Source organism: Oncorhynchus gorbuscha, linkage group LG21 (genome assembly GCF_021184085.1).
Source record: "Oncorhynchus gorbuscha isolate QuinsamMale2020 ecotype Even-year linkage group LG21, OgorEven_v1.0, whole genome shotgun sequence".
In the NCBI taxonomy this organism is placed as follows: Eukaryota; Metazoa; Chordata; class Actinopteri; order Salmoniformes; family Salmonidae; genus Oncorhynchus; species Oncorhynchus gorbuscha.
Genome location: NC_060193.1, coordinates 47,526,541 through 47,549,751, shown reverse-complemented (window position 1 = coordinate 47,549,751; position 23,211 = coordinate 47,526,541). Strand labels below are relative to the sequence as shown.

General features: G+C 41.0%; 1 protein-coding gene across 4 annotated transcripts in view; it reads right to left on the bottom strand.

Moving 5' to 3' along the window:
* Positions 1-5,888, bottom strand: part of LOC124008392 (bromodomain adjacent to zinc finger domain protein 2B-like) — a 56,119-nt gene extending 50,231 nt beyond the window's left edge. For 2 of the 4 annotated variants that reach the window (XM_046319645.1, XM_046319647.1), the window contains exon 1: positions 5,692-5,888. The gene's annotated coding sequence lies outside the window, so the exon portion shown is untranslated. Of the gene's footprint in view, positions 1-5,188; positions 5,596-5,691 lie in introns of those variants that run through there. The other 2 variants (XM_046319646.1, XM_046319648.1) reach the window with 1 other exon arrangement.
* Positions 5,889-23,211: the final 17,323 nt, after the last annotated feature.

Sequence of the window (23,211 nt, the reverse complement as noted above, 5' to 3'; positions counted from 1 at the left end):
TGTGCCTGTTTCCTTTTAACAGCCACCCAGGGGCTACTCCATGCTCCTCAATCCTGCAGCCAGCTGTCCTAGTATGATGAACAACATTGACCGTCCCCGGCACCACCACAATACGAAACCTTACACAATTCCCATTCCCACATCCAAAGATAGTTCTATCCGCAATGCCAACAACACTTCAGGATTCCCAGCATGTGAGAGATACAGCAGATATGTGAATAGAGCATGCAGGCTGCACACTATTTTAGTAGAGAATGTAAAAAGGTGATAAGCCAACCGAACAGGCCTAGGCTAGGCTATACTACGATTGGTATTTCCAACAGCGTCCCCATTATCACAGTCGGCAGGGACACAATCACTGAAGCATTCCAGCGATGGCACGCACAGGCAATATGACAATCTCCCCAGGGGCAAAAAGAAATGGATGGCTCGCAGGAGAAGACCACTAAAAAAAAGCCCTAATGGTGTCGACTCTAGTGGATTGCTCCTTACGCATAGCTTAGGATATATACACTCCTTCCGATGATGTCATTCGAAAGCATCATCCTCTGAAGGACTCATGTTAAGCAAGAGCTGTGGTTTATCCGACTCTTGTGTCATAGGGTATCATGTCATACACGTTTAACATGGCTACAGACAAGACAGAGGGGCTGGCGTTAAGCAGTAGGCCTAGCTAAACTACTACTAGGCTATGAATGGAACCATGTTGTTTTGGGGGAAAAGGATAGTCTTCTGTAGCCTATACTTGGCACAGTTCCCTACATCAGTTAGCTTAACCAACGCTCTTAGATCTCATCAGGCAATCAGCATCTTAGATTGAAGTGTGCTCATTCGAGACAGAAGGAAGGAAACTGTAAGGCCTACTACTTGGCTACTGTAAGCAATAGCCTACAGCTGAAATTAAAGACAGGTTTTTGTCTCTGCCTCAAACACCCTCACAAATCAAGTCAATAGGCCTGCTTTTTCCCTTTGTGACTGTTTTGAGAAAACGGGCAGGTTTTATGATACAGTACAAAGAAGGAAGAATGAATCGACAGACAGGCTAGCCTACTCCTTTATAGACTTTCTGCAGAGCTCAAGGACTTTGAAAATGAGGCGTTACTTGAGGGAGAAATCAACCTCTTCACCTTGCCAGTGGAACAACAAGCATCCTGACAGACAGACCATGGAAAAAATAACCTTGAGTTTCATCAAAGAAGTTCTCACATTGAATGATAAATAGGAAGAAGCCCAGGGGACGGACAACAAAAAGACCAAAGCAGCTAATCGCCTCCCTTTCTCCCAAACATGGCCTCCGTGTCTTTGGTATTTCAGAAACAAAGTGAACTTGGCGTGACCTGGTTGTACAAAAGGCATTTATGCTGCTATTTTTGGTGTCTACGAAAGCAACAACAACACAGAGATTATTTGTACGTGTTAAACAAGCCAGACTGCTGTAAAACTGACATCTGCTTGTACCAGTAATGCTCCCCCTTGACACAGTTACTTTCAGTTCATGTCACAAACTGAACCAGGCCACCATAGATGCCCACGGTATGTTCTTGCATATTGCCGACATTCATCTTGCATACTACCACCTTGTTTGTAAAAATGGATGTGTGGGCTATAACGTAGGCTAGCCTATGTAAAAACGTTATGTCGATACTATATCTCAACTTAATGCACAGTGTGACTAGAATAGCAAAGTGAAGGTGAAGTAGGTCATACGAGCACTAACAAACCTGCCCTACCAACTGCTGGCGTTAACTTATAGGCCTCTGTCAACAGTTGTGCTAATGAGTATAGACTACAGATGCTGCAAGTAACAGACATGACAGTTACCATGCACAGTAACAAAGGTTTAATAGCCAACAATAATAAACAGCATTAGCCTAATTAAACCGTTTGGATTTTAAGCCAATTCCTGCATCGCTACAGGGCCATCAATTTCACCACACATCTTTATAAAAGCCTCTGTCTAGTTAGTACTTGACTTCGGAGACGTCGTGTGTGTGAGAGAGCTTGAAGTAAACACGGGGATGGAGGACTCAGTGGCAATCCAGCTTTAGGTAATTAGGCTCTGGTTGATTAATTTCACATAACACAAAACAGTCTTACTTCCTCTTTAGAGTTGAAAACTTCAAACAAGTGTGAACAACACACCACCACTACAGTGGAGTTCACAGACTGTACCCGACTGTTCGTTCCCTTACCACACATAAGATCTGTTTACAGAAGCTAATCAATCTCTGTGTAGGCCATACAAAACAACATAAACAAGGAAATCAATGCCAGAAACAAACAATGTAGGCCTTCGTTTCCAGGGTTACAGTAATAAATGCTTCGTTACAGTGTCTCACGAACAATGAAGGGAAACATTGGAACTAGCACAAGGAGCTGCAGTATAGGAATATAGCACGCTAATCCAAGTCAGTACACACTGCAATCAGCGAGAGCCGTGTGGGCATTGCGTTTAAGATCAATTCAAAGAGTGGTGGCGTTGACGGCGACAAACTGTTTGAGTGTTGACTGGATAACCATCCTCACCTCATTTCAAAAAGACAAAAAAATGATGGACACCAAAGCAGGCACGTTCCTCTAACATTATTAGCCCTAATTTCAATAGTACAGGATTAGACAGAATAGACTTGTGTGCATATGGGATTGTCTGTAGAAAAGCTGTCCAAGTTTTGTCCGTTTCAGCACCCCCAGACACAGGGGCTCCTAAACCTAATTTCTCCTAATCAGCTTAGTCAATAGCAACCATTTGGTGCAACGTTGGGTAGACATGCAAATAGGGCTTAAACATGCCTATCTTTAATTCCTGGATGTTCAAGTCAAGCGGAAGTCCTTTTTATCTCCTGGCAAAGAAAACAACATTCTGTGGGGGGGTAGAGAGAGGGGGTTGGGGTGGGGGAAGAAGGCATGGGGGAGAGAGGGAGGGGGAGGGAGAGAGAGAGAGAGAGAGAGAGAGAGAGAGAGAGAGAGAGAGAGAGAGAGGTGGAGCACTACAGTTACATTGTTTTGCTTCTCTTCGCCAGGCATGGAGACATCCCTGATTTGAGTGTGCTTGAGGTAGCACAGTTTGCTTCCATTTCAAACCAACATCACAAACAAGCCCTGACAGATTTGTTCTCTCTCTCACTCGCATTATGGGGAAACACACAGCAACACAAGTATATTAGTGCTCCTCTGCCCTGTTCTGCTGTGTGTGTTCAGCTGCAGCACACACACACACACACACACACACACACAAAAGAAGCTAACAATAGCCGTTTGTAATAGCGGTGGAAAAATGGGAGAGACTGTTCCGTTTCAATTCACTGATACCACTAATGGCTTCTTAGCAGCTCCATGAAATCAAGCAGCTGTCATGTCCATGCATCAGCACAGGGAGAGGAGAGGAGCCATTCCCAGAAGGAAAAAGGCATCGCGCCTCCCTCAGCAAGGATGTTTGGCTAAACATCTGCTCCTGTGCACTTTAGCTTAGCAGCAGTAAATATCCAAACAAAGAGGGTGGGAGGTGAAATGATTAGATTTCCTATCACAAAGCATCATTGTTGTTGTTTTTTACAACAACTGCTTGTGAGACGACAACTGAGATCCATTTGAAAGACTATCCCACAGGGATATGGCGGATGGATGCTCACCAGAAAAACTGATGATGAGAGTATAATCTCTAGTGTGACAGGAGAGTCTTTGATGATAAACTAAATGGTTTGCTACTTTAGGCAGCCTACGTTTGGAATCTTTCCTCCGCCGTAACATCAGCAAAACACACAAATGAACCCATGGCATGTTATAACACGGTAATAAAAAACAACTGAAATTCAGCCTGCTGTCATCATCTACCTACTGTCTCTGTCACACCTCTGCCATCTTCTCAGAAATGAGCTTTACAATGACGAGACGGTGGATAGCGACTAGGCTACATGTTGTTCAATAGTGCCTACCACTTATGGCATGACAATTAGGCCCAGACCTATAGTCATCTAAGGTGAACATTGTGTTATTACCGGTAGATAAGCCAAGGCGCACTATCTTTGCCTTTTATTTGTAAACAAGTGTCAAAGACTCCCACAATGCAAAGGGGGAGTAAGCAAACAAGAAAAGAGGGGAAAGGGGAAAATACTAATAATACTTTGCTTGACTAATTAAAAGTTGTCATTTGTATAAACATCCATAGCTGTTGGTCAATGTCTAATTAGATTACTTGGCTATTAGTCCATTAAACAATATATATGTTTAAATGCAATAGCAAAAAAAAAATATGATGATACACTGGGCTATGTATCATAACATCATTCTGATGTAGCATATTCATTCTAATCGATTATGATTAGCCTATTGCCTAATTCCAGCGGTTGAACGATTAAAACACCATAAAAAGTGGTGTGATAAATAACACCTTTATCAAAGTGTCATTGATAAACTAGAAAAAGTGCATGTAGAAAACACCTAACCAAGTCCAGTGAGAGAGAAAAAAATCTAGGTTAAAAAGGCAGTTTTTGCATGGCATCTCCACCTGTCACTACGGTATTAAAACACACCGTTTGTGTATTCTGCGTGTACAAAAACACGCATCCGATTCTTGCAACACTGCATAATGTCACTGTAACGTTGTAGCTGAATCCCACTCTCCTTCAAACGCAACACCAAATTGTTCCTCCTTCCAATCACAGGTTAAACGTTGCCTACATTTCTCTTAAAACTTCACATGACGTCACCGTCTACATTTCTTTTCCCATAGTCTAGTTTAAACTTTCTCTAGGTAAAACATGGATACGTTTCCTTCAAGCGTGGGGGTGCTTAGGGAATTTAAATCAACCAAGATGGCGAAAAAGCTTGTTGTTTGGAAGGGCAGAAAAATGGAGGATATTGTAATATACACAAAGGGATACATTTCAACAACTCGGCCAGGCAGCAGCTGCTTCTTGTTTGAGGAAGCAACAAAAGATAGCTTTAGCCAGTTGTAAAAAAATGTTTTTTAAAGAGCCTGAAACTCGACAAAAACATCAAACTGATTTGACTAATAAGATATGTAATTTTACCTGGCAAACCACAACGCAATCTGTTGTATAGTTAAATCAAGTATTTATGTTTGTGCTTACTAATTATTTTATTTTCGCATTGAGGAGCTATTAGCTCGGATTTTGCCCTGTCTGTAAACGGACAGCTAAATAGACCAAAGGTAGCTTGTGCTCCCTACCTTCATTGAATCCCACGTTTCGTTCCTTTAAATGTGCACAAAAAAATACTGGCCAACTTATGTACAACAGTGGGTAAAAACATCGTCAAAAAAAGTTTTCCTGAACTAAATAAAACAGTTTTTTTATTGTAAAATAATAATAATAATAGAACAGTTCAATTAAAGCGCACGAGAGAGGACACAAAGACGATTCCGACTATCAGGTCACAAACTAGCTTGATCTGAGCAACGACAAAAAAAAACTCCCGTTTACTCTACAAAACAACTTTGGTGTAGCCTATTATTTTACCATGCAGCAAAGGCGCACATGCCGATTGCTTAGAACAACATTGTATCCATTTGATAAGTTTCTATCAATGTGCAGTTGACGATTGAGGGACACACGCAGTAAGCAAAGAAACTACAGCTCGCCTCGCGAAACAAATCAAGCCAGCTACATCGCTTGTTCTATGATATAACAGACCGTCTTCTTTACCCCCACCTTGAAATAAGAGGACACTTACCTTTAGTTTCGACACTAATACTTATTTCCAACGGGATTTTGTTTCAAGTAATACTTCGTGTCGCCTTCTAGTCTCTTTTCGATTTCGTTTTGAAAGAGGCCGGTAACAGATGATAAAGAAAGAATTGGGCAGTAATTGAGTCTCGGTGTGAGTGAGTGTGTGTGTTAGTTACTAACAGCAGATTGAAGGAGACTCTTCTCAAGGTTTATTCAGCTCCACTTCAAGGAACCAATGTGACGTCAGCTTACATGCTGCCACAAAAGAAAACTTGTATTTGACATTAATAGAGATCAATGTTTGTTTCAATTAGGAAAACAATAGTACACTACGTTTAGACAGTTGAACTATGATTAGGGCTACACCATATGCTAATGTGACGGGGGGAAAAACATGGACAAACAAAGGCGTCTATTGAATTGATTCAAGGATGAGGAATCTTATTGGCTTGTTTTGTTTGTTTATTTTTATTATTTTTTAAAGTTATGTAATTGATTGTTCATCATCATTGATATTATTAATAGATGACCTGCATAATGCAAATCATGTATGGAATGACTGAAACTTCTCAAATTACAAAGATGACTTTCAGTGCATGTTCCACAGGCAAGAGATCAACTAGTCACGTTAATTTGATTCCAAGTATCATGGAAATGTATGATTTATTATGGAAATGCTATAATAAAACATGTTTTTTTTTAAACTGTGCATTGCTGTTTTAAAAACGCATGCATGTGTGGGATTGAAATGAATGCTCAAAATGTGTTTGGTCATCATTTGTGACAGTACATGTGATGTTCAAATTTGGTTAATATTTAATATTAAGTCTCACATTGTGTCTTTCCTCATCTTGGGACAGAATAAACAGTGATACTGTTGCCCAAATCGTTATGTGTGTTTTCATAATCTGTTTAGGTTTATAGTGACAGATGAACCCTCAAAAGATCATCCTACATGTGATCAAAGTTTCCCCTTAATGCCACTCCCAATGATTTACAACTAGAATAAGTGGGAGGTACTTGTGCAAATGTTGCCTTTTGGTTTTCAAACAAAACGCACTTGCAAAACAGAAAATCCAGGGGAGAAATACACAGATCTTTTCCTAAGGAGAAGATCAATACCATTGCATGGCAAAGACACAACAGCCATCTGTGTGCCTAATTGTACGCTCTATACCTCTGTCTCTGAACACATAATAAGCAACAAGCTGAGCATGGGCCCTGTGACCCAGACAAGGGTTTTAGTCAGTCAGACGGGGGTGCAGGCAGCCAGATTATTTCATTGAACTGGAAAACAACAAGGGGATGAGTGGTTAAAAATGGAATGGGTACAACTGCTCTGCTCTGCTCTGTTTACATGCCCCTGGCCCCACCCTTCATTTGTTTAGCTGTTTTCACATGTTGAGCTTAAATTTCACATGTGAAACCATATTTTCACATGTATAAAATGTAGACTTCACATGTTAACACCCCCTTTTCACATTTGAGGAGAATGACATGTTTTCACCTCACAGGTGAATTGCAGTTTCAGGTGACATTCGCATTGAATTTTTTTGGGCGGTTTCACATGTTATAAATGTGCACATGTGAAAATTTGCTGTGTAGTTCTATGTGAAAAACATTCATGTGAAAATGTACTTCCACATGTGGAATTCCGAGTTTAAATGTGAAATTCAATCACGTTTAAAAATCTATAATTTGCAGGTTCACACGTAAAAAAACACTCCATGTGAAAATCTCACTTTTACATGTGAAATTGCATTTTCACATGTGAAAATCACATTTGCAGTTTCATATGCGAAAACGTCCACTTGTGATTGTTTTTCACCTCAACTTGAAATTCCACATGTGAAAATGAGATTTTCACGTGAACGTTTTTCACATATAAAACTGCAAATTCAATGTTTGCATAATCATTGTTTTTCACATGTGAACTTGCAATTCTACATGTGAAAGTCAAAATGAAATGAATTGTTTCACATGCAAGAAAACTCCACATGTGAAAGTATTTTGCAAGTTCACATGTGGGGTTGAAATAATGTTATTCTCATCACATGTGAAAAGATGTTGCAATAGCAATGTTGCATTAACAATGTTTCCACTGGTGGTATTATGGTGACCACATCTAAAAAGCCCCAATGCGGGACAGGGGAATGATTTTGCAGGACATTCGTGGAACAGTGGACTGAATAAAACATTTTCGGACAGGTTAACGGGTCACGTTTAAATGGCGACATAGTTCTGCTCTATGAAGGCCACGTTGTGTTAAAGGGGCATTCCTTAGTTGCTACATCCATTTTTGGACTGGTAAATTAATGATATGTACCCATTGATTCTTGAACAATGCGACGTATTTTGCCTCATCAGCTTAGTTCAACTTTCCTACCCCATCAGAACCCCAAATATAAGCTTGTTTTACTCCAATGTTTGTAAACAAAGTATATTTAAACAACCACTTTATGACCAAAAAAACATGGTTTAAACTATCATTTTGAAATCATCGATGGTCAGTCCTTGCATCCACAGCATAGTCTATGGATTTGAGAGTGGTTGCGTTTCTCCAGCCTCATCACTCAGCTTTTTACTGAAACTGTGGCGGAGAGGACACTCTGTTAATGTTTCAATTAAGGATTGCCGCTTTAAACACCTTTAATAGAGTAATAGTGTTATTATATGGTGCCAATATCTATGTATCCCTATGTATCACAAGAGAGCAATACTATTGTGCATGATTTTCATTGTTAGTTTGAAAAGAGCATTCGTTTAAAGGAGTTGCAATTAGGTGATATCTAGGATGCATTACTATAACATTATCTAAACACCGAAAATGACTGTTGCAATCACCTAAATGCAAATCATTTGTGATAATAATCGGTCTCTAAAGGAAAACCCATCTACACTCAAGGACAAGCATCAAGCGCTTGGCAATGAACACACTTAAAAGAAATGTGAAGGTCCATGGACATGGACCCCCTAGCTGCATTTAGAGGATGGCCACCAAATGCCCTTATTCAGCTATTGAAACGTAAAGCCATTTTATAAGCTCCTTCTCCATGCTCTTTGGCCATTGATTTTCCTTCTCCCCCTCCTCTCCATTACCTGTTGAGATGGGGGTTGGTTGCTCCTCACACACACAGTGCTGTGGCCAGTGGCAACGGGTGAATTATCCCTCCCCCGCACCATCACCAGCAGCCAGGGACTGACAAGACATGAGAAATGACAGTGGCTGTGTTTTTTTCATACCGTAGCAGCAAGACGCAGGGAATCTTAATTGCATTGGAGAATCTTCGTTAAAGAGAGCACAGGGGGGCGGGTACGTGGGGTGCGAGTGGTGGTGGAGGGATGGGAGGGAGAGGGGTTGTATGTGCACCTCTCTGAGATGCATCATTAAAAGAAGAAGCACCCTTTGCCTGCCCGGGTAGCCTGGCTGGGTCCTCTTTGCACGCACTGAGAACGTTGTCCCTACCTCGGTCACTTGTAACATAATAAGTGGCAGCACGATGACCGCAATGCGAGCAAGCCCACTTCAGTGTAGAGAGGGGAGGGAGGGGGACAGGCAAACAGGCTGTCTGTCTATGTCTTGATTAGGAAGTATAATGAGCCACTAAAATAACCTGCTAAAGAAGATCTCTCCTGAGACTGATGCAAAACAAATTATAATGTGGGGATTTGGATTTCATTATTATTGTTCTATTAGTCCAAGGAAAGACAGGGACACCCATCAGGAGAGAGGGAAGTGGGGAGCTGTGCTTGCATTGCATTTATTGATTTTAGCCTGAGACACATTCAGGGAATACAGATTCATCTCCTCTGTAGCTTACACTAAACCCCACTCACTCCCTCCTGGTTTCCATTAAACACAGAAACCTTCCAGCAACACAGAGGAGTTTAATTTCAACGACACACATTTTCTGTGAGAGCTGAAAACAAGGTCCTCGCTCTTTCTCTCTAACTGAAAAACTGGCCCTAAGGTTGTCTTTCAACATAATTGAATTAAAGTCCTCTTGTTATGCCCCACATAAAGGCACGGAATGAATAAATAGCCACTAACTGAAATTAAGAGAATAGTCTCTTTATATTTCTGCCCCTTAACAAGGCAGTTAACCTATCGTTCCTAGGACGTCATTGTAAAGACGAACTTGTTCTTAACTGACTTGCCTAGATAAGTAAAGGTTAAATAAAAATAAAATAAATATTGTGTTATTTCAATACAGACAAGCACAGTTGATACCTTGTACTCCTTTCATTTAAGTCCACCACCAGTACTACACTAGTGGTGCTTTTAATCTACCGTATTGAATCAATTTACAGGAGCCATAAATCTATTAGCTCTATCGTGCTAATTCCTGTCACGTTTGTAACATTCCTCCAATAGCCTACATCTAGAACTCGTTTGATTGGGAAACGTAATGATGAAGAAAGTCAATGAATTGAACTGTATTGTTGTAACACCAAGGGACCAATAAAGAACATAATAACACATTAGTTATGTCAGACAAGTTGTTTACATACAATATTCCTTTTTAAGATCCACATTTGCATTTCAAACATCTAATGAATTGCATTAACATACAAAACACGATTTGAAAATTCATCGAAGCTCAACCCTCAACTATCCCAGCTTAGTTTTGTGCTGCAAGCAATGCCGTGGCTTAGACCTACTCATTCACTGTCATGAAATTCTGCAATTAAGCGAGATGAAAACAGAGCTATTGATCAGTGTCTTTCAACCACTGGCTAAGAGGGGTTTGCAATAATGTAATGGTAGCCAGAGCCAGTGATGCACACCACTCCACTTTTGAACACTGGGAGCTGCAGGCAGCAATGCTAGTCCACACTACCACAAGTGGCTCATGGGAATTCATTGTGACAGTGAAGAATGCATTAACCCTTGACCTGGGCACAAGGCCGGCTACAGTAGGCGGGTCAGAGGATGTTAGAGATGAGATGCCTTTATGTCTTGAGTATTTTTGGCACCGCAAAGGCTTTCAGTCGTCCATCACACCATCTGTCACTCATAGGAGAGAGAAGAAAGAGAAAGGTCAGGTACAATATACTGTAGATAGAAAGCCTCTTAGGGTCTTATTCACAACATTGTAACAACGTAACAGGGATTCACAGATACAAGTCAAAAAAACTTGGATTCATGTTGCTCAATAAAACAATGTTTACTGTGTAAAACAAACATGAACTAATCTGTATCCATTCAAACATGTTTCCTCTTGGCACAGGCAGAATGTGGATTTTTCCAGATTTCCAGGTTTGATTGAATAAGGCTGTAATCGTTTCATGATGTAATCCAGTAGAGAGAAATAATTTACAATCATCAGGATAGCAGCCTAGTAAAGAATGACTCATTATTTAAGACACACTCTCATATGCTGTCGTACAGGGAGAGAGGGAAAGAGAGGGAGAGAGAGAGTGACACGGTGACAGAGAGAAAGAGAGAGAGACAGAGGGAGAGAAAGAAATTTGCACACACACACACACACACACACACACACACACACACACACACACACACACACACACACACACACACACACACACACACACACACACACACACACACACACACACACACACACACACACACACACACACACACACACACACACACACACACACTCGGTGAGCTGCTGCTTCCTTTGTGGGAAAGCAGTCATTAGTGCCAGGAAAGTAAAGAAACAAGTCATGGCCTCAGAATGATGCATCTCTTCACAGAGAGAATGAGATCACGGCAAAATGTCACCATCACCTCAGCGAAGCAGCAAAATGGCCCGGAATCAAATAAAAACACATCTTCACCCGGCCAAATGTGTGTGCAAACATACCACTGGATGTCAGCAGTTTTCCATTTGCTAAAAGCACTCAAAACTGACAACGGTTGCATCCGAAATGGCACCCTATTCCCCTTATAGTGCACTACTTTTGACCAGGGCCCACACGGTCTATTCCCTATGCTGTGCACTCCTTTCAATCAGAGACAGGGGCTCTTATCAAAGGTAATGCACTATTTAGGGAAAAGGGTGCCATTTCGGATGTACTCTGTGTTTACCTTAGGCAAGTGCAGGACAGAGGTAAAAATAGACGCTGTTTGTTTGTGGAATGTTTGTGGACAGGGAGTCTTATCTGTCATTAGGTTGACCGTGCTTTCAGCTAGAGAGATGACATAATACACTCATACTAACAGGACACTAATTCTACAACCTGCCTACGTCATATCCTCTTGTCTACATGGCAGCTACTCATTATGGAGAAAAGCAAACATACTGGATCTGACAGGAATTACAGAGACAGTACATTTCCTTTTCTATGGTTTCTACAGTCCTTGGCCAGGTATAATGACTTTTTAAATGCTAATGTTGTATGTTACTTTATCTGAAGAAAGTGTGAATTATCTAAAGGAGGAAGAAAAACATTGGCAGGATTGACATGGAGAAAACATTTGGTGGAATATGGATCTAGCAAGAAAAGAAGACCCTGCAATATTCTGTTTCTCTAGAAATAAGATAGTTGTTTGTCATGGGAGGGTTAGAAACAGAACCTTGAACAGCAGATCCATTTTCGGGGAGATTCGATTTCAGCTTTAGTGCTTGCCAACGTTTGTAAAGCTAATTTCATTTGATAGAGTCTTTAGGGGGAATTTAAGTTATTGTTTGGCCAACACATTTTAAACATTAAATCACTGGATATTGTAAACCCATACAGTCTTCAGAAATATCTCTGTCAAAACTGGCACCCTTCTCTCTCTTTTCTCTCTCTCTCTCTCTCTCTCTCTCTCTCTCTCTCTCTCTCTCTCTCTCTCTCTCTCTCTCTCTCTCTCTCTCTCTCTCTCTCCCTCCCTTCCTCCATCCCTCTCTTGTCTCTCCTCTGTCTCTTTGTACTAGAACACTACTTCACCAAAGCTGTGTTTATTTTATATATATATTCTTTTTTATATTTAAGATGCTGCAGGTTGAGATTTGTATTCCCATCATGCACCTATTTTATACAGTGTGTTCAAGAGGATGAAATGTGACATTTCATGGCATGGATTTCAGAATCGAGATAAAACTGTGATCTAGTAGGGTTTTGTTGTGACATTTTGTGCTAGTTTTCAAGGTTGATTATGCCACTATTCTAACGCATCTTAGAGAGGCTATTAATTTCTCACACACAGCCCACTTCACCTCATTTCAAACATGTACACCTTTTATTCACACTCTTTTCTGGGACCTAGATAGTATTCAGTCTCCTGTGCATCATTCAACTTCTACTCTATGTAGAAATACTCTGGACGTACACAGTACAAAAACTCATCAGCTCAGAGGCAGAATAGACTATGGGAACATTGTCCTTTGCTTACAGGATGCTTCTATATGAATGACACCAGACATGGAAGGAAATAGCCTTGGAGAAGAGAGAGAAACATTCATCTCCCACAGAAAACGAGCCTCACGTTCTCATGTTTCACAGCTACCCTTTTGTCTGGATATTACCGCACATTTTCTACAGTCTCTTCTCTATCATGTTTTCCCAGTTGGCTGATCCCCGAGGGCATGTGGGAGTTCACCTCTTAGTCAGATGGCCATTCCATCTACTCCACTGCAATATTGTCCTTCATAGAAAGAGTCAAACTAGAGAGATGTGTGATATTCACAGCTTTGTAATAGACTAAAAATATCCTATAGCCTATTTTTCATTGGTGTTTTGCTGAAGGACAAATTCCTAACTATTGAACTTAGATATCATTTACTCACACATCTTTTCAACTGTAGGCTTTTGTCAAAAACAACAGGAAAAAAAAAAATCTCTCTTAACCGTCCGTGTCAGACCCGGAACACAGTCTTGTGTGTCCGGGCTTCTTTAGTCTTGTGTTGTGCTAATGGTGGTGTGTCACTGTATGTGTATTCATTAATGGTGGCAGGTCGCTGCTCCTCCAGGCAGCAGCATTGAGGCAGACGTTTGGACTGCCCTCCACGACGCCTGCCTGGTCAAAAATAGGCCACCGCCACAACACACACTACAGTAATGATCACAACGGTGACATCATCACTCCTGTGGGTGTGTGCGTGTGTGCGCGTGTGTTTGTGTGTGTGCTCCTCTCAGACGGAGCTCGTCTGAACAAAGAGCAGCAGGGACGAGACAGGGGAGAAGGACTGAGAGAGGGAGAGGCAGGGACGAGACAGGGGAGAAGGACTGAGAGAGGGAGAGGCAGGGACGAGACAGGGGAGAAGGACTGAGAGAGGGAGAGGCTAAAGTAGATGACATCTGGCACAATGTGTCTGGGGAGAATAAAGATGGGAAAAAATGTCTAAGGATTTAACTGTTTTCGAGGCCTCTGAGCTCGGACGAAGGTTTCTTATGATTCCATGTAATGAAGTGTGATTGACTGCTTGAATTATTAAAAGCGTCTAATGAAAGCTGAAATGAAAGGACCCCTAGCTGTCAGGGTGGCTTCATTTAAACCTTACAGCGGGCTTCTTTATTAGTGTTTTAAGTGCATTGTCTTTGTAATTGTAATGACTTGGCGTCTCAAAGGATTCATTGGAAAACAAGATATCTCATCCCATAGGGTTTCTCTAGGTTTTTTGTTTTTTTCAAATGTGTAGATTATTATCAATGGAGTATAAAGTCATTTATTCTCAATAAATCACTATCTATGTAATTCCTTCCAATTAAAAAGTCCCTAATGTTTTAACAACTTTGAAACAACATGTCCTATTTGAACAGCTTATAACATTCCATCATCAGGGCTAATATTTCGAGTTCAAGGTGATTCGGAATTGAGGCATATTCAAACCCTTTGTGATCCCCGTTCACACTGAGGTCGTGGAGTGCTCTTCTCTAATAAAGGATCCCTTTGTGGCATATTCACGTGTGTCCCTCCAGGAACAGAGTCAGCGGGCCAAGTGATTCTCAAGACCTGGAGCAGCCGTGGGAAAGAAAGGCTGTGGAGGAGGAAAAGCAGAAATGTCTCAGGGCATTCCTTTGTGATTACACCGCTGGAGAAGTCCAGACATTCTTGGAGCTAGCCTGTGTGTAAGGGCTCTCTAGCACTCGTTAAGACTGATAATCTAGCTTGTGTTTCAATAGCGCACCATTCTGTAACTCAGCAGTTTGCACCAAACTAACATTTGATATATCCGAGAGTCTGGTGAGACATTGGTTGATTGATTATGCAGGATTAGAACTGGAAACGCAACATACATGTAGCCCTATTCCCTTCTCGTTATCTCTCTTGGTTGAAAAGTAGACATTTGGCCTGCTATTAGACCACTACCCTCTTCGATGAGATAGAAATTGAGAGTGACAGCTCAGTGTCTCTGAAGCAGTGTGGATCAAGTTCCCTCACTGGGCTTCATATTATATTTTTGCCTACATGCCCACAATCTAAAATGTTCCTATGTTAAAATACTTGCTGATACCCCCAATGGAAAATGTTTAAAAAAAATCTCCCCTTTCAAAGTAAACATGAATGAAAAATGGCTACAAGGAATGTTATATTGTTGTTCTATAAGCGACATCGGCAGAGGAGAGCACATGATGCCGTGAATGGAAGAGTAAGGGCTGAGACCAGCCGCAACGGTAGACCTAGTCTACCGTTGCGGTAGAAGCAAAACACCAATGAAAAATAGGCTATAGGATATTTTTAGTCTATTACAAAGCTGTGAATATCACACATCTCTCTAGTTTGATATATTTCCTTAGTTCCTTGCGTCCTCTCTCCTTGCCTCCTTCTCGAAACGCATTGGAATAATAAAGATCAGAGGGGAGGAACCTTGTGTGTTTTGAGAAGGAGACAAAAGGGGAAAGATGTGAGGAATCAAGGAAATACAATTGAGGCTCACCCCAAAGCCACCCATTTCATCGAGCCTTGCACTTCATCAGGACACTAGGTCATGTGTCCTTTTTTGTCAGCCATTAATCTGAGGCACCACTCTCTCCTTGACCTCAAGCTATTAGCCTTGTGCTGGATTTACACCTGAACTGATCGCCACGCCAACGTCCCGTGGAGTTAGTAATAATGGCACACTCTGTGGATGGGGTGTATCGGTCGAGCATCTTGTTGACCTTGGCTTCTACATATTCATCTGTTGTAAAGCAATACGGTTAAGCGTGTTCACTCCTCCATCCAACACCTGACCTCTGACCTCCAACACTATCCTTCACATACCCTCCAGTTCACAACCCAGCTTGTTTAGCTCATCGTGGTTTACCATCTGTGGGACTTTCTTAAAACAAAAATAAAATGTTGACATTGAGATGTATTTATTTTAAGTGGCAAATAATACAGATCTCAGAATGAGAGAATTATCTGAAACTGTCACAATTAAATGGAATATTCTGAGGCTTTACTCTAATGAACAATTCATTAAATTAATTGCACCATATTGTACAAAAGATGCATAACGTATAAATGCAAATGAATAAAAAAAAGTACTGTATTGACCTTGTGATTTATTTTTTCCTTGACTTCTTTTCATTAGTAGGTCTACAAGACCTTTTATGTCAATTATTCAAATAAAGCTCATTAGAGCTGTTGGCAAAGGCATTAATTACCTTGGTGACAAAACAAACATGCCTGTAACATCCAAATAATAGAAGAGCACAATCTGTTTTACAAAGTGGTTGGATTCAAACGTTAGACGATGCGCCCCCTAGTGGCTATCCCTATGAACAGCTCATGAGTGTATGTGGACAAAGATGGTGATATAGTAGTCATAGAAATAGAATCCATAGAACATCTAAGACTAACCCGTTTTACGGATTCTATTTCAATGGCTGTGGTAGGCTACTTAAGTCCATCTACTACATAACTACAAGTTTTTTTTAGGTTGTCAAAAGAATTTCTGATTGTCAGCATAAAATAATAGTCTAAACAACAGTACTTTGTGAACAATGTGATACCTGCTGTACATCATGAGGGCATTAATCATTAGGCCTACATTTCGTAATATTTAGGGATAGGGGGATACCTAGTCAGTTGCACCACTGAATGCATTCAGCCAAAACGTGTGTTTCAAATTTAACTCAACCCCTCTGAGTCAGAGAGGTGCTGAGGGCTCCCTTAATCAACTTTCACATAATCGGTACCCAGGGAGCAGTTGTTGGGGGTTACCCACCTTGCTCAAGGTTATAAATGGCAGGTTTGTCTACCTTGCCGTCTCAGGGATTCAAACCAGCAATCATTCGGTTACTGGCCCAACACACTTAACCGCTAGGCTACGGGCCACCCCAATTAAATTAGGGAGACATGAGATGTAGTAGCAATCACTGCCCGAATCATCAATGGTAAATTAGCAACTATCATAACACTTAGCTCAGTATGTATCCATATAGACTCCTTCATCATAATCGTCATCACCATCATCATCAGTGGCTTCTTTAGACTTATGAAGTCGAGGAGGATGGAGGTAAATTATTTGAAAAATATATATATGCTTTTGGGGACGTTTTTAAACCTTTTTTTTTTACCAGAACCAGCTGGGTTTGAGACATAATATGAATTCTATATATTACAGTTTGAACCAAAGTAGGTTATTATATCATGTACTGTATAATATAATATAGATATGTATTATACGGTTTTTCATCCTCTCTGTTCGAACTAAAGAGGAGGATGGAAAATAGCCATCCTCACATGTAGGTTGATTCTGTTGAGACTATTGACCATTGCAAAGCTGTTTTTAACCAAAATAACCAGATAATTGTGTGTTTATACTGAACATAAATATAAACACAACATGCAACAATTTCAAAGATTTTACTGAGTTACAGTTCACATAAGGAAATAAGTAAATTGAAATAAATTCATTAGGCCCTAATCTATGGATTTCACATGACTGTTGGTCACAGGTACCTTAAAAAAGGTAGGGGCGTGGATCAGAAAAACAGTCCGTATCTGGTGTGACCACCATTTGTCTCATGCAGTGCGACATTTGTCTCATGCAAGTACAGTCTTTTCATCTACTTTGCATAGAGTTGTTGATTATGGCCTGTGGAACGTTGTCCCACTGCTCTTCAATGGCTATGCGAAGTTGCTGGATATTGGCAGGAAGTGGAACACGCTGTTGAACACGTCGATCCAGAGCATCCCAACAACAGAACATGCTTATTGGGTGACATGTCTGGTGAGTATTCAGGTCATGGAAGAACTGGGACATTTTCAGCTTCCAAGAATCCTTGTGACATGGGGTCGTGCATTATCATGCTGAAACATGAGGTGATATCAGTGGATGAATGGCACAACAGTTTATTTTATTTTGTAAATTTGACCTTTAATTTACTAGGCAAGTCAGTTAAGAACAAATTCTTATTTTCAATGACAGCCTGATCTCATCACAGTATCTCTGTGCATTCAAATTGCCACTGATAAAATTCTATTGTGTCCATTGTCCATAGCTTATGCCTGCCCATACCATAACCCCACCATGGGGCACTCTGTTCACAATGTTGACATCAGCAAAACGGTCAGGTGGATGAATTATCTTGGCAAAGTCGAAATGCTCAATAACAGGGATGTAAACAAATTTCTGCACAACATTTTAGAGAAATAAGCTTTTTGTGTTATGGAACATTTTTGTGGTATTTTATTTCTGCTCATGAAACATGGGACCACCACTTTACATGTTGCGTTTATATTTGTGTTCAATCATACTTTCAATTGTAACTCACCAACATCCTCATCATCATCATCATCAATTCATTATCAGAACCATCCTGTCAATCTTAACTCACCAACATCATCATCAATTCATTACTATCACAATCATACTGTACTTTCAATCATAATTCACAACCGTCAATTAAAGGGGGGGGGGGCGGAACAAGTACAGTCTTTCATATTCTATTGGCTGGAGTATATTGTCCATCACCATCCTGAGTTGTATGTACTTTCTCTGGGTGTCTGATTGCATTGTAAATCACTTGACCTTCTCTATATCAACACACAGACGCCGTCATCATTGAATGCAGCGAAGCTTGGAAGCAAAGGTGAGAGTGTGCTGCTTTTGCACGAAAGTAGTACCTTATCAGTGATGTTTCTAGCCAGCGACATTGTTTTACATTTTAATTTGCCAACGATGAAATTGATTCCTTTGATATAAGAAATGGATTAGCTAGCTTCTTAACGTTATGTCTGGACGGATGATCAACAACCGCAGCATAAAAAAATAGTCCTACCTACCATTTGCTATTTAACGTTAACTAGCTAAACCACCAATATTATCTCATCGCATTCACTGTCTTTTGTGTCCCGTAAATGTCCTATTTGTGGATATGACTGACATGTCCTCAATCGAGTGGTTTCTAGTTCTAGGATGGTAGTTAGCAACTGTAGCCCTAGCATGCTTTGTGGTCGTGGGCTGACGTTAGCTAGCTATTTGGCCAAGTAGGTAACGTTAGCTAGCTATTTGGCCAAGTAGGTAACGTTAGCTAGCAAGCTGTTTTTCTTCATCCATGTTGAACTTCGAAGCCGTGCCAACAACACGTTTGGGTGACTAGCTGGCCCCAGACAGTGTGGCTTTGAGATCATGCATGTTTCATGCTTACATGTCCATGAGTATTGTTAACGGTAGGTCGCTAGCTGACAAGCTCATTCGACATCTGGTCAGCAAAAGGAAACTGCCAGACATTTTGACAGGTCGTTCAGGTTATTTGGGTAGCCTTTTAGTGACAGTAGTCAGCTAACGTTACCTAACGTTAGCCATGAAGCCATTGTTGGCTTGCAATTCATAACTGAGATGCTAAGGTGTCACTGGTTTGCTCAACTGTTGCGTAAATAAGACCTGTCTTGTTCTCTATCTATGCAAAGGTACCTAAACTATAGTTTATTGCTGCAAATCTGGTAGATGGAGAAGGAAAAATAACTGGCCTTGACTGGTCGAGGAAAAAACAGCTAATGCATTCATGGCCTTGTTTGAATCAGGAAGAGCAGCCAAGCCACATTCTCAAAACAAAATGTGTTTTTGAAAAAAAAAAACGAAACTTCTGATGCCGAGTGCCAATAAATATTAACAGTAGAGAAACGCGTTTAGTTATCTTGTGTGCAGACTATCAGCCTTACCTAGGCCTCTGCCACATCTCAAATACAAGCAACAGAGCTTGACCTGTCATCAAAACAACTTCCCTCATGTACACTCTGCATTCCTGGTGGTTAAATTTAGCACTACACATGCCCCATGAGTGTGATTGAGAGAAGCCACAATCGCACAGGGTTAAATTAGGAGCATAAATATAATGTATTAAAATAGTATTTCTAAGCCACAACTGTAGGCTACCAAAGGAGATGGCCTAGGTGCAATACAAAATAAACATTTGAAGTTTCCTGTTAGGAACCTTTCTCAAACAGTTGAGGGGGTGGGGCTTTGTAAGGAGATGGACAGGTTTCTTCCCTCTGGTTCTCCTATCCCCATATGGGTGCTGTGATCCATGTAAACCAGAGGAATGCACCTTTTTAATAAATTACCCTGCAGTGACTCTCGTGTGGTGCAAGGCCTGACCTGGCCTGCACAGCCCCCCTGCTGCTCTGTCATTCCTCAGGAAATGTCACCATCAAATGGCTGACAGTGTGTACCAAATGGCACCCTAATGCCTATGTAGTGCACTGAATAGGGTGCCATTTGGGATGTAATAACAGTGATCCAAGGACGGGTGTGGGGGTTAGGTGCCAAGAAGCTGCTGCTTCTGAACAGTTTGACTGTGTCTTGTACACTGTCAACCTTCTGCTGCCTCAGCGAACAGCCAACCCCTTCTCCTGACTGTTGGGTTCTTATCAGATTAGGAGATTCCCTGACTCTTCAGTCTGGTCTTTACGATTGCAGTTTCAAAACACCGCGAGGTCTATCTCGTCTTAACTTGTTGTCGTTAAATCACATTTAGCCTAGCCTTAGGGTTGGGTGGAACCAGCACCGAAGGTTTTAGCAATAACTAAGGTAGGGTTGGGCCAGGACATTGAACTCCTATTGACTTATGTATATTGATATGGAGTACTGGAGACCAATGGTTCCCACTTTATTTATTTTAATTTTAAGTAACTCATGAAGGTTTTCAACTTACTCTTAAAGGTTGTAATAGGAGAATGGACAAGGTGCAGTTTTGAAATTGTGTAGTGCGTAATCAGTTTTCCTCTTGTCATTGCATACTCAATATGTTGTGAAATCTATTTTGTTAATGTATTGTAATGTTTAAAAAAAAATAACTGCTGCCTCCCGAGTGACGCAGTGCTAGAGGTGTCACTACAGACCCGGGTTTGATCCTGGGCTGTATCACAACCGGCCGTGCTCGGGAGTCCCGTAGGGCGGAGCACAATTGGCCCAGCGTTGTCCGGGTTAGGGGAGGGTTTGGCCGGGGCAGCTTGACTTGGCTCACCGCGCTGTCTTTATGTGGGCCGGGTGCCTGCAGGCTGACCTCGGTCGTCAGGTGAACGTTGTTTCCTCCGACACATTGCTGCGGCTGGCTTCCAGGTTAAGCAGGTGGGTGTTAAGAATAGAGGTCAACAGATTATGATTTTTCGATACAGATTATTGGAGGACCAAAAAAGCTGATACCGATTAATCGGACAATTAAAAAATATATATTTTTTTATTTGTAGTAAAGACAATTACAACAATACTGAATGAACACTAACTTAATATAATGCATCAATAAAATCAATTTAGCCTCAAATAAATAATGAAACGTGTTCAATTTGGTTTAAATAATGAAAAAACAAAGTGTTGGAGAAGAAAGTAAAATTGCAATATGTGTTATGTAAGAAAGCTAACGTTTAAGTTCCTTGCTCAGAACATGAGAACATATGAAAGCTGGTGGTTCCTTTTAACATGAGACTTAAATATTCCCAGGTAAGAAGCTTTAGGTTGTAGTTATAGGAATTATAGGACTATTGCTCTCTATACAATTTGTATTTCATTAACCTTTGACTATTGGATGTTCTTATAGGCACTTTATTATTGACAATGTAACAGTATAGCTTCCATCCCTCTTCTCACTCCTCCCCGGGCTCGAACCAGAAACACAACGACAACAGCCACTCTCGAAGCAGCGTTACCCATGCAGAGCAAGGGGAACAACCACTCCAAGGCTCAGAGCGAGTGACGTTTGAAACGCTATTAGCGCGCGCTAACTAGCTGGCCATTTCACTTCGGTCACACCAGCCTCATCTCGGGGGTTGATAGGCTTGAAGTCATGAACAGCGCAATGCTTGACGCACAACGAAGAGCTGCTGGCAAAACGCACAAAAGTGCTGTTTGAATGAATGTTTACACGCCTGCTTCTGCCTACCACCGCTCTGTCAGATACTTAGATGCTTGTACGCTCAGTCAGATTATATGCAACGCAGGACACGCTAGATAATATCTAGTAATATCATCAACCATGTGTAGTTAACTAGTGATTATGATTGATTGTTTTTATAAGATAAGTTTAACTAGCTAGCAACTTACCTTGGCTTACTGCATTCACGTAACAGGCAGTCTCCTTGGAGTGCAATGAGAGGCAGATTGTTATTGCGTTGAACTAGTTAACTGTAAGGTTGCAAGATTGGATCCCCCGAGCTGACAAGGTGTAAATCTGTCGTTCTGCCCCTGAACGAGGCAGTTAACCCACCGTTCCTAGACCGTCATTGAAAATAACAATGTGTTCTGAACTGACTTGCCTGGTTAAATAAAGGTGTCCAAAAATACAGATTTCCGATTGTTATGAAAACTTGAAATCGGCCCTAATTAATCGTCCATTTAGATGAATCGGTCGACCTCTAATTAAGAAGGGTGGTTTGATGGTTCATGTTTCCGAGGACTAATGACTCTACCTTCGCCTCCAGATCGCGTTGGAGTTGCAGCAATGAGGCGAGAGAAATTGGGGAGGGGGAAAAAACTGCCTTAATTTTGCCAGACTCCAGGAAGAGTAGCTGCTGCCTTGGCAGCTGATGGGGATAAATACATACCATAGAGCTATTTTATAGTTTGTCAGAATTGTGCAGCTCAACTAGCCCATGTCAACTCTTTAAAAAAATATATATATATATTATTTTAGCTAGGTTGTGAGGCCCTTGCTCCCTTCGGTTTCAACGTAGACTTTGATCTGAAGCCATTATTGTGACTGCCATTGTAATTGTTTGTAAGCTTGTGTGGTCTAAAATGAATCTATGATCGTATGCTGTCCATGTTTTTCGTATGCTGTTTGTATGCCGTTTTTAATATTTGATAATTAACCAATGATTAGGCCACACTTGGCCATGATTACAGACACCTGTGTCTTTTGACACTATCTAAACGAGTCATCCCGTAGTGTTTGATTATACCCTGATGAAGACAGCTTGGCTGTCAAAACGTTGGACATTAGTTTTGCATCTGACCTCCTAGAGTGTGTGGCTCTCCTTTATTTTCAGGTTGTAATGTTTGTCACTCAAATATCACACGAACACACATTAGACGAGGCAGATTGTGGAATTGCAAGAAAATGAGCTTAACTGCAAAATGTATTGGCCGACAACAAGGGGTGTGAACAGTTTGTGTCATGACCAGTGCTTGTGCCCATAGAA